The 12,680-nt window shown below is 44.9% G+C and overlaps 1 protein-coding gene across 2 annotated transcripts in view; it reads left to right on the top strand.

Moving 5' to 3' along the window:
• Positions 1 to 12,680, top strand: part of LOC129860470 (kazrin-A-like) — a 94,881-nt gene that overhangs the window by 64,081 nt on the left and 18,120 nt on the right. Inside the window, exon 4 of one of the 2 annotated variants that reach the window (XR_008760382.1) lies at positions 19 to 176. The exons of the other annotated variant lie outside the window; for it this stretch is intronic. The gene's annotated coding sequence lies outside the window, so the exon portion shown is untranslated. The remainder of the gene's footprint in view (positions 1 to 18; positions 177 to 12,680) is intronic. 2 annotated transcript variants of the gene reach the window in all.

The raw sequence follows: 12,680 nt of genomic DNA on the forward strand, positions 1-12,680 counted from the left end.
TCTCCCTATATCCTCTAGGTTATATCAGCTGTTTTGGTGAACCCCTCCCGCATCTGAACTGGCTGACACAGCTTTATGGAATGCTAACGACCATCTTACAAGCGCCTGGAGATGCCTCCGCTCTTAAATGAATACTACAGAGCACGCCAATGCTCCTCCTCTGTGTACTCTATTTGGTATGTGTGAGAGAATTTAAACCATCCTTTATTGAAACAATGAAACTTATTTAGCTCATCCAATGCTAATTTAACAAGGTAGAAATTGAAAAGTCAGAAAGTAGAGGAAAGAAAAAAAACAGAGAGAGCGGGGGCAGAAGAAACAAAAAAAAGGCTTGACTAGGCTTGTGGTTGTGTCCTTGAACACACTTTTTTCTATCACACTGACAGTACTTGGCTCTCTGTACTCAAAACAGGGAGAATGAGATATAGAAGTGAACAAAACAGCATTAAAGGGACTTTCTCAATACACTACAACTCACCTGTATTTCATCTAAACCAACCGCAGATTAACTTTGTCAGATACTCGAGAGAAAGTGTTTTGTTCTCCAAGGAATGTTCACCTTATTACATGAGCTGGTGCCAACTCTGACTCAGTCTTACCTAAGCAACGTAGACTTATTTAAATGCCCTGTCTTAGTTAATGGCCAAGGATATCACCACATAGACACCATTACAGATAAAACTTCAGTCTGTGAGAGAAAATGAATGTCGTTTTAGTAATCATTCTTTCAAGCCAGAAACATGTTTTTTTTTTTTTTTTTTTACTTTATTTAACCAGGTAGGCTAGTTGAGAACAAGTTCTCATTTACAACTGCGACCTGGCCAAGATAAAGCAAAGCAGTGCGACACAAACAACAACACAGAATTACACATGGAATAAACAAACATACAGTCAATACTACAATAGAAAAAGTCTATATACAGTGTGTGCAAATGAGGTAGGATAAGGGAGGTAAAGGCAATAAATAGGCCATAGTGGCAAAATAATTACAATATAGCAATTAACCCATGGAATGATAGATGTGGAGAAGATGAGTGTGCAAGTAGAGATACTGGGGTACAAAGGAGCAAAATAAATAATATAAATAACAGTATGGGGATGAGGTAGTTGGATGGGTTATTTACAGATGCGCTGTGTACAGGTGCAGTGATCTGTGAGCTGCTCTGACAGCTGGTGCTTAAAGTTAGAGAGGGAGATATGAGTCTCCAGCCTCAGTGATTTTTGCAGTTCGTTCCAGTCATTGGCAGCAGAGAACTGGAAGGAAAGGCGGCCAAAGGAGGAATTGGCTTTGGGGGTGACCAGTGAAATATACCTGCTGCGGCGTGTGCTACGGGTGGGTGCTGCTATGATGACCAGTGAGCTGAGATAAGGCGGGGCTTTACCTAGCAAAGACTTATAGATGACCTGGAGCCAGTGGGTTTGGCGACGAATATGAAGCGAGGGCCAGCCAACGAGAGCATACAGGTCGCAATGGTGGGTAGTATATGGGGCTTTGGTGACAAAACGGATGGCACTGTGATAGACTACATCCAATTTGCTGAGTAGAGTGTTGGAGGCTATTTTGTAGATGACATCGTCGAAGTCAAGGATCGGTAGGATAGTCAGTTTTACGAGGGTATGTTTGGCAGCATGAGTGAAGGATGCTTTGTTGCGAAATAGGAAGCCGATTCTAGATTTAATTTTGGATTGGAGATGATTAATGTGAGTCTGGAAGGAGAGTTTACAGTCTAACCAGACACCTAGGTATTTGTAGTTGTCCACATATTCTAATTCAGAACCGTTCAGAGTAGTGATGCTGGACGGGCGGGCAAGTGTAGGTAGTGATCAGTTGAAGAGCATGCATTTAGCTTTACTTGTATTTCAGAGCAGTTGAAAGCCACGGAAGGAGAGTTGTATGGCATTGAAGCTCGTCTGGAGCTTAGTTAACACAGTGTCCAAAGAATGGCCAGAAGTATACAGAATGGTGTCATCTGCGTAGAGGTGGATCAGAGACTCACCAGCAGCAAGAGCAACATCATTGATGTATACAGAGAAAAGAGTCGGCCCGAGGATTGAACCCTGTGCCACCCCCATAGAGACTGCCAGAGGTCCGGACAACAGGCCCTCCGATTTGACACACTGAACTCTATCGGAAAAGTAGTTAGTGAACCAGGTGAGGCAGTCATTTGAGAAACCAAGGCTGTTGAGTCTGCCGATAAGAATGTGGTGATTGACAGAGTCGAAAGCCTTGGCCAGGTCGATGAATACAGCTGTACAGTATTGTTTCTTATCGATGGTGGTTATGATATCGTTTAGGACCTTGAGCGTGGCTGAGGTGCACCCATGACCAGCTCGGAAACCAGATTGCATAGCGGAGAAGGTATGGTGGGGTTCAAAATGGTCGGTAATCTGTTTGTTAATTTGGCTTTCGAAGACCTTAGAAAGGTGGGATGACAAAAGCAGTTTTTTTCCTCTACTGAGGTATTTTTCATTTCGTATGCATGATGCTGGGATATTCTTAGTTGAAAGGAGAAGTGCTGAGTTCATGAAAGTATGCATTGGATGTCTCACGCCTTAAGGGGATAGACCATGGTGAATTCAGACCGCTGTTGTACTGTCTGGGCTTCTCTAGACTAGACTAGGCTACACTCAGCTCCAAACTACACTAACACAATACGGTAAGCTTATCATTCTTTGAACCACACAATGATATTATGATAACAACACAACATCACTCTGCTCCTTTTCACTATAGTTATTACCGGATAAATTAATCTACATCTTATTACATAGTTACACATATGCTTGAATGCCACTAAATGTAAAATGTTCCTTTGAAGCTGCAGCTGCTAGACACTGAATTTCCATCACACACAAACAATTCATCCTCTGTCTTTCATCCTCTGCCTTTTTCTTTCTCATCCCTCCCTTGTCAGCTTTCACATGTTATGCTATGTAATAACACTCACGTTTGTTTTAGTATCCTTGTGAGGACCAATTTTTTTTTTTTTTTTTTTTTTTTTTTTTTTTTTCACCTTTATTTAACCAGGTAGGCTAGTTGAGAACAAGTTCTCATTTGCAACTGCGACCTGGCCAAGATAAAGCATAGCAGTGTGAACAGACAACAACACAGAGTTACACATGGAGTAAACAATAAACAAGTCAATAACATGGTAGAAAAAAGAGAATCTATATACAATGTGTGCAAAAGGCATGAGGTAGGCAATAAATCGAATAATTACAATTTAGCAGATTAACACTGGAGAAAAATAAATCATCAGATGATCATGTGCAAGAAGAGATACTGGTGTGCAAAAGAGCAGAAAAGTAAATAAATAAAAGCAGTATGGGGGTGAGGTAGGTAAATTGGGTGGGCTATATACGGATGGACTATGTACAGCTGCAGCGATCGGTTAGCTGCTCGGATAGCAGATTTTTAAAGTTGTTGAGGGAGATAAAAGTCTCCAACTTCAGAGATTTTTGCAATTCGTTCCAGTCGCAGGCAGCAGAGAACTGGAAGGAAAGGCGTCCAAATGAGGTTTTGGCTTTAGGGATGATCAGTGAGATACACCTGCTGGAGCGCGTGCTACGGGTGGGTGTAGCCATCGTGACCAGTGAACTGAGATAAGGCGGCACTTTACCTAGCATAGCCTTGTAGATGACCTGGAGCCAGTGGGTCTGACGACGAACATGTAGCGAGGGCCAGCCGACTAGGGCATACAGGTCGCAGTGGTGGGTCGTATAAGGTGCTTTAGTAACAAAACGGATGGCACTGTGATAAACTGCATCCAGTTTGCTCAGTAGAGTATTGGAAGCTATTTTGTAGATGACATCGCCGAAGTCGAGGATCGGTAGGATAGTCAGTTTTACTAGGGTAAGTTTGGCGGCGTGAGTGAAGGAGGCGTTGTTGCGGAATAGAAAGCCGACTCTAGATTTGATTTTGGATTGGAGATGTTTGATATGACTCTGGAAGGAGAGTTTGCAGTCTAGCCAGACACCTAGGTACTTATAGATGTCCACATATTCTAGGTCGGAACCATCCAGGGTGGTGATGCTAGTCGGGCGTGCGGGTGCAGGCAGCGAACGGTTGAAAAGCATGCATTTGGTTTTACTGGCGTTTAAGAGCAGTTGGAGGCCACGGAAGGAGTGTTGTATGGCATTGAAGCTCGTTTGGAGGTTAGATAGCACAGTGTCCAGGGAAGGGCCGGAAGTATACAGAATGGTGTCGTCTGCGTAGAGGTGGATCAGGGAATCGCCCGCAGCAAGAGCAACATCATTGATGTATACAGAGAAAAGAGTCGGCCCGAGAATTGAACCCTGTGGTACCCCCATAGAGACTGCCAGAGGACCGGACAACATGCCCTCCGATTTGACACACTGAACTCTGTCTGCAAAGTAGTTGGTGAACCAGGCAAGGCAGTCATTAGAAAAACCGAGGCTATTGAGTCTGCCGATAAAATATGGTGATTGACAGAGTCGAAAGCCTTGGCCAGGTCGATGAAGACGGCTGCACAGTAATGTCTTTTATCGATGGCGGTTATGATATCGTTTAGTACCTTGAGCGTGGCTGAGGTGCACCCATGACCGGCTCGGAAACCGGATTGCACAGCGGAGAAGGTACGGTGGAATTCGAGATGGTCAGTGATCTGTTTGTTGACTTGGCTTTCGAAGACCTTAGCTAGGCAGGGCAGGATGGATATAGGTCTGTAACAGTTTGGGTCCAGGGTGTTTCCCCTTTGAAGAGGGGGATGACCGCGGCAGCTTTCCAATCCTTGGGGATCTCAGATGATACGAAGGAGAGGTTGAACAGGCTGGTAATAGGGGGTGCGACAATGGCGGCGGACAGTTTCAGAAATAGGGGGTCCAGATTGTCAAGCCCAGCTGATTTGTATGGGTCCAGGTTTTCCAGCTCTTTCAGAACATCTGCTATCTGGATATGGGTAAAGGAGAAGCTGGGGAGGCTTGGGCGAGTAGCAGCGGGGCTGTTGGCCAAGGTTGGAGTCGCCAGGAGGAAGGCATGGCCAGCCATTGAGAAATGTTTGTTGAAGTTTTCGATTATCACGGACTTATCAGTGGTGACCGTGTTACCTAGCCTCAGTGCAGTGGGCAGCTGGGAGGAGGTGCTCTTGTTTTCCATGGACTTTACAGTATCCCAGAACTTTTTGGAGTTAGAGCTACAGGATGCAAATTTCTGCTTGAAAAAGCTGGCCTTTGCTTTCCTGACTGACTGCGTGTATTGGTTCCTGACTTCCCTGAACAGTTGCATATCGCGGGGGCTCTTCGATGCTATTGCAGTTCGCCACAGGATGTTTTTGTGCCTGGTCGAGGGCAGTCAGGTCTGGAGTGAACCAAGGGCTATATCTGTTCTTGGTTCTGCATTTTTTGAACGGAGCATGCTTGTCTAATATGGTGAGGAAGTAACTTTTAAAGAATGACCAGGCATCCTCAACTGACGGGATGAGGTCAATATCCTTCCAGGGTACCCGGGCCAGGTCGATTAGAAAGGCCTGCTCGCAGAAGTGTTTTAGGGAGCGTTTGACAGTGATGAGGGGTGGTCGTTTGACCGCGGATACAGGCAATGAGGCAGTGATCGCTGAGATCTTGATTGAAGACAGCAGAGGTGTATTTGGAGGGCAAGTTGGTCAGGATAATGTCTATTAGGGTGCCCATGTTTACGGATTTAGGGTTGTACCTGGTGGGTTCCTTGATGATTTGTGTGAGATTGAGGGCATCAAGCTTAGAATGTAGGACTGCCGGGGTGTTATGCATATCCCAGTTTAGGTTACCTAACAGGACAAACTCTGAAGCTAGATGAGGAGCGATCAATTCACAGATGGTGTCCAGGGCACAGCTGGGAGCTGAGGGGGGTCGGTAGCAGGCGGCAACAGTGAGAGACTTATTTCTGGAGAGATTAATTTTTAAAATTAGAAGTTCGAACTGTTTGGGCATAGACCTGGAAAGTATGACAGAACTTTGCAGGCTATCTCTGCAGTAGATTGCAACTCCTCCCCCTTTGGCAGTTCTATCTTGACGGAAAGTGTTATAGTTGGGTATGGAAATCTCAGAGTTTTTGGTGGCCTTCCTAAGCCAGGATTCGGACACGGCAAGGACATCAGGGTTGGCAGAGTGTGCTAAAGTGGTGAGTAAGGCAAACTTAGGGAGGAGGCTCCTGATGTTGACATGCATGAGGCCAAGGCTTTTTCGATCACAGAAGTCAACAAATGAGGGTGACTGGGGACATGCACGGCCTGGGTTTAACTCCACATCACCCGAGGAACAGAGGAGTAGTAGGATGAGGGTGCGGCTAAAGGCGATCAAAACTGGTCGCCTAGAGCGTTGGGGACAAGGAATAAAAGGAGCAGATTTATGGGCGTGGTAGAATAGATTCTGGGCATAATGTGCAGACCAGGGTATGGTGGGGCACGGGTACAGCGGAGGCAAGCCCAGGCACTGGGTGATGATAAGAGAGGTTGTATCTCTGGACATGCTGGTCTCAATGGGTGAGGTCACCGCATGTGTGGGGGGTGGGACAAAGGAGGTATCAGAGGTACGGAGAGTGGAACTACGGGGTCCATTGCAAACCAAAACAATGATAACTAGCCTGAACAACAGTATGCAAGGCATATTGATATTTGAGAGAGACATACAATAAGGCATAAAGTGATTGCAGGTCTTGATTGGGAGAGCTAGCTAAAACAACAGGTGAGATAACAGCAGCTAGTCAGCTAACACAGCAACAGAAGGTAAAAATGGCGACGACTAGGCAGAGAGGGTCGGATTAACTACACACAGATCCTGAGTTAAAGCACAGAGCCGACAGATAAAACACAAATAAACAGAATGGAGTACCGTGAACCAATGGACAGTCAAGCAGGCATCAGCTATGTAGCCAAGTGATCATAGTGTCCAGGGGGCAGCCGTAGATGGAGCAGTGAGGCCTCCACTAAGCTAGCACGCGTTTAAAGTTAGTAGCCCGGGGGGTGGTCTGCTCAGACGGAGGGGGTCTGCTCAGACGGAGGCCGGTTGAGGGCACAGCGGATGGGGTATTCGTCTGCAGACCAGACGTGGTCGTGTCGACAGAGAATCCAAGCCAGATGGCGATGGCGAAAGAGAGGTTGTGAATTGTAGAATTGTGTTTGCTAACTGGTGCTAGCTTCCTGGCTGCGCTAGCTGCAAGATAAGCTAGCAGTTAGCAGACCGGGGCTAGCAAGTTAGCTTTTGGGGGACGTCGCGATGGGGGGGAAGTCTGTTTTTGCCTCTTCGTGCGGTGACGTCGATAGACCAGTCGTGGAATTAGTAGGGTTCCAGGTAGCTCTAGGTAGCTAGCAGGCCTAGTAGGTTAGCAGAATGGGCCTTCAGCGGGCGTCACGCCTGAGGGGCCTGTTGGAGTCCTCGGGCAGATTATGTCGGTATTCCAGTCGTAGAGGATCGGCGGTGTTCCGTGCTCCGTACCGGCAGTAAAGGGGTCCGGATATTGTAGCCCAGGAGTGGGCTTCAGTGGTAGCACAGGAGCCCTAGCCGGGCTAGCTTCAGGCTAATTGGTGCTTGCTCCGGGATGGAAACGCTAACCAGGAATTTTCACCCGGGATTGTGGTTAGCTAGTTGCGAAGATCCAGATGAAAATGTTCAGAGTTTGCGGTAGGAATCCGGGGATATGGAGAGAAATAGGTCCGTTATGCTCTGGTTTTAGTCACGTTGTTCGAACTAGCGAGAGCTTTCCGAGCTAAAGGTTAGCTGATGACCGCTAGCAATGGTTTGCTAACTGATAGCTGGTAGGTAGTTAGCTGGCTATCTTCAGTTGATGGATTCCAGATCAGAAGTAAATAGAAATACTTTAGAAAAAAGCAGATCCACGCCACATTGGGTGAGGCGGGTTGCAGGAGAGTAGAAGTTAAGGTTTAAGAAAATATTTTAAAAAATATTTTAAAATTTTTAAAAAGATATGCGAAGAAAAATATGTAAAAAGATATATACAAGGGACACGGGACACGACAGGACAAAGACGTCTACACTGCTACGCCATCTTGGAAAATGATCAATTGATTCCCATTCAAAATCCTATTTTACTTTACCCCTAACTCTAACTCCTAACCCGGGCTTTCGGACTTTAGCCCCGAATGATTTTGTCTCAGCCCCGTTTTTTTTGCCCTGCTGGGATGGTGTAAAACAAGCTAGGCTACACTGCATTACATACTGTAATGAATACTCCAAACATGAGCCCTGACCTGTCCTGCCTTTTTAGTGTTGCCTAAAACCAGGATTTCTGTGAACGATGGCACTTTAGGAGGTGGAGTCAAAGTGGTTTTCCAAAGTCATTTTTGATTCGTCCCCAAAAAAAGTGAGAGAGTGCTAAAATGAGAATAGGAACCGGAGATAATCTTTGTTAGCTGGCTATTACTATAGCACATTTTGTTAGCTCATGATGATATTATTCATAATTATTGACCTTACAGTAAGCCAGATTGAAGTAACTTATATTTCAACATGTTGACTCAAAAGTTGCACTGACAGAAGATTTTAACGTGAGGAACTACCCAGTCTAGTTAGCAGTGCACATTTTATGAGCAGGGTTTTGACAGTACAGTTATTGATTAGCTATCTGGACACAGGAGTAAGTGAATACATAGTCTGTATATGTATGTGTGTGTGTGTGTGTGTGTGTTCACGACGGCGCCGGAGGGGAAGGCTGCCGTCTTATCGGCTCTTAACCAACCATGCTATTTTGTTAGTTTTTTCTCATAACTTGTTTTCTACATAATGTTGCTGCTACCCTCTCTTATGACTGAAAATAGCTTCTGGACATCAGAACTGCGATTGCTCACCTCAAACTGGACGAAGAGTTCTTCTTCAATGAGTCGGATGGGAGGGATATAGTACAGACACCCGACCAGGCCCAGATCCCCGTTATTCGCTGGAGAAGGAAATGGAGGTTTCGCGGAAAGAGGTCAGTGTTATGCCCTGACCATAGAGAGCCCTTGGTTCTCTATGGTGTTGTAGGTCAGGGCGTGACTAGAGGGTGTTCTATTCGATGCATTTCTATGTTGGTGCTCTTAGTATGGTTCCCAATTAGAGGCAGCTGATATTCGATCATACATGCTCTGTTACTTCAAGGTTGTTGTTTGTTTATTGTCATACTTAAGGTGTCCCTGTTCCCACCTGCGTTTGTGGGATATTGTTTTGTTGAGTACTGATGTGCGCTCTGTTACTTCACGGTTGTTGTTTGTTTATTGTTTTTGTTTAAATTTCACAAATAAAATATGTGGAACTCGAATCACGCTGCGCCTTGGTCCGTCTATCATAAGAACCGTGACAGTCAGGGTGCCTTGTAAGGATCAGGCGACGAGTGGCTAATCTGCCCTTGCCTTCCTTCCTGCTAGCTAACATTCAATTGCTGGAAAATAAATGGGACGAACTGAAAGCACGTTTATCCTACCAACGGGACATTAAAAACTGTAATATCTTGTGTTTCACTGAGTTGTGGCTGAACGACGACATTAAGAACATACAGCTGTCGGGTTATACACTCTGTCGGCAGGACAGAAAAGCAGCCTCGGGTAGACACTGGGCAGGGGCCTATGCATTTATGTAACCAACAACACGATATCTAAGGAAGCCTCGAGGTTTTGCTCGCCTGAGGTAGAGTATCTCATGATAAGCTGTAGACCACACTATAAACCGAGAGAGTTTTCATCTGTATTGTTCGTAGCTGTCTTACATACCACCACAGAACGATGCTGGCAAAAAAACACACTCAATGAGCTGTATACAGCCATAAGCAAACAGGAAAACGTCATCCAGAGGTTGGCGCTCCTAGTGGCCAGGGACTTTAATGCAGGGAAACTTAAATCACTTTTACCTAATTTCTATCAGCATGTTAAATGTGCAACCAGAGGGAAACAAATTCTAAGCCACCTTTACTACACACACATAGATGGGTACAAGGCTCTCCCTCGCCCTCCATTTGTTAAATATGACCATAATTAATTATGACCATAATTATATCCTCCTTAAAGCAGGAAGCACCAGTGACTCGGTCTATAAGAATGTGGTTAGATGAGCTACAGGACTGTTTTGCTAGCACAGGCTGGAATATGTTCCGGGATTCTTCTGATGGCATTGAGGAATAACCACATCAGTCAATAAGTGCATCGATGATGTCGTCCCCACAGTGACTGTACGTACATACCCAAACAACAAGCCATAGATTACAGGCAGCATTCGCCCTGAGCTAAAGGGTAAAGCTGCCACTTTCAAGGAAGCTTATAAGAAATGCCATTCTAATCCAGAAGCTTATAAGAAATCCCGCTATGCCCTCCGACGAACCATCAAACAAGCAAAGCATCAATACAGGACTAAGATCGAATCGTTGTGCACCGGCTCCGATGCTCGTCGGATGTGGCAGGGCCTACAAACTATTACAGACTACAAAGGGAAGCTCAGCCGAGAGCTGCCCAGTGTCACAAGCCTACCAGACGAACTAAATTACTTATATGCTCGCTTCAAGGCAAGTAACACTGAACCATGCATGAGCGCATCAGCTGTTCTGGACAACTGTGTGATAACGCTCTCCGCAGCCGATGTGAGTAAGAACTTTAAACAGGTCAACGTTTTGGCCGCAGGGCCAGACGGATTACCAGGATGTGTACTCCGAGCATGCGCTAACCAACTGGCAAGTGTCTTCACTGACATTTTAAACCTCTCCCTATCTGAGTCTGTAATGCCAACATATTTCAAGCAGAACACCATAGTCCCTGTGCCCAAGAACAAAGTTAAAACTGCTTAATGCTTGGCGGCAGTATTCGGAAGTTCGGATGACTGACGTGCCCAAAGTAAACTGCCTGTTACTCAGGCCCAGAAGATAGGATATGCATATAATTGGTAGTATAGGATAGAAAACACTCAGAAGTTTATAAAACCTTTAAATAATGTCTGTGAGCATAACAGAACTGATATGGCAGGCAAAAACCCGAGGAGAATCCATCCAGAATTTTGTTTTGAGGTCACCACCCATTGAAATGCTTGTCTATGGCAAATTCAAAGGAAATCCCCCCAGATTTCAGTTCCTATGGCTTCCACTAGATGTGGAAGTTTTTAGAAAGTGTTTCAGGCTTGTTTTTTGAAAGATGAATTAGTAGTTGTAGTTTTTCAAGGTGGTTCTCATTTTGACACAACAGTGTTAGGCCTGATCACCAACAACGATGAGACAACCAATAGGGAGGAGGCTGTGTTAGAGAAAGGCCCTAAAAATTGTCAGACTCCAGCCACCCTAGTCATAGACTGTTCTCTCTGCTACCGCACGGCAAGCGGTAACGGAGCACCAAGTCTAGGTCCTAAAGAGGCTCCTAAATAGCTTCTACCCTCAAGCCATAAGACTCCTGAACAGCTAATCAAATGGCTACCCATAACTCTACCTACGTGTACACATTACCTCAATTTCCTCGACAGTGGTGCCCTTGCACATTGACTCTGTACCGGTACCCCCACTGTATAGTCCCGCTATTGTTATTTACTGCTGCTCTTTAATCATTTGTTACTCTTATCTCATACTTTTTTGGGGTCATTTTCTTAACTGCATTGTTGGTTAACGGCTTGTAAGTAAGCGTTTCACTGTAAGGTCTACACCTGTTGTATTCGGCGCATGTGACAAAAAAACTAGATTTGTGTGTGTTTACAATACAATTATTGAGCATCTAGCTACATAGATTGGTTGGCTGACAATGTCACGAAAACGATGTGCTTGGTTCCATGGGGCATAAATCAGCCTTTCGTGATTCTGGATGGCCAGATTTATAGAAAGATTGTCACTGCCATGTGGGGAATCATACATGAGTCTTGTTTTCATAAGTCTTGTTTTGACGTGGTTTGACTGATTTCATGTCAATGCAAAGATGGCTAAAATTCGCTAGCTAGCTAACCAACAACTGTAACAATGTATTTGAAACAACAAGTGGTCATTGTGCAAATGTACAGTATTTGTTTTCAATAAATATTGGAGAAGCAATATAGTTTACATGTTAACAATCTAAGCCAACCTCATCTGTTTTGCCCCATGGTTGCACACATTTTGATTTTGTTGCTAAAGCGACAGAGAGAGAGAACACAGATAGTGGTTAGTGAAGGGTAAGACAGTTGAATGTTAGTCAGGTTTAAGATTGAGTGAACTGCTAATATCTTTAAGGAACAGAAATTATCCCAGATTTTACCTTCAGCTCAATTCAGGTAAAGATTATTTGCCTGTTGTTCATATTGTGTGTGTGTCTGTGCGTAAATTGCTTCTGTGTATGTTTGTCTGTTCCATATTGCTACGGCACTGATACTATGATGTCTCTGTACTAATATAGGAGATCAAGTAAAGCAAAACTTCAGACAGCAAGAAAGTCTAATCTTGATTATTGTTCAGTCGTGTGGTCCAGTGCTGCAAGGAAGACCTAGTTAAGCTGCAGCTGGCCCAGAACAGGGCGGCACGTCTTGCCCTTCATTGTAATCAGAGGGTTGATATAAATACTATGCATGCCAGTCTCTCTTGGCTAAGAGTTGAGGAGAGACTGACTGCATCACTTCTTTTTATAAGAAACAATGTGTTGAAAAGCCCAAATTGTTTGCATAGTCAACTTACACACAGCTCTGACACACACACTTACCCCACCAGACATGACACCAGGGGTCTTTTCACAGTCCCCAAATCCAGAACAAATTCAAGA

The sequence above is a fragment of the Salvelinus fontinalis genome, chromosome 8, assembly GCF_029448725.1.
Source record: "Salvelinus fontinalis isolate EN_2023a chromosome 8, ASM2944872v1, whole genome shotgun sequence".
NCBI classification, from domain to species: Eukaryota; Metazoa; Chordata; class Actinopteri; order Salmoniformes; family Salmonidae; genus Salvelinus; species Salvelinus fontinalis.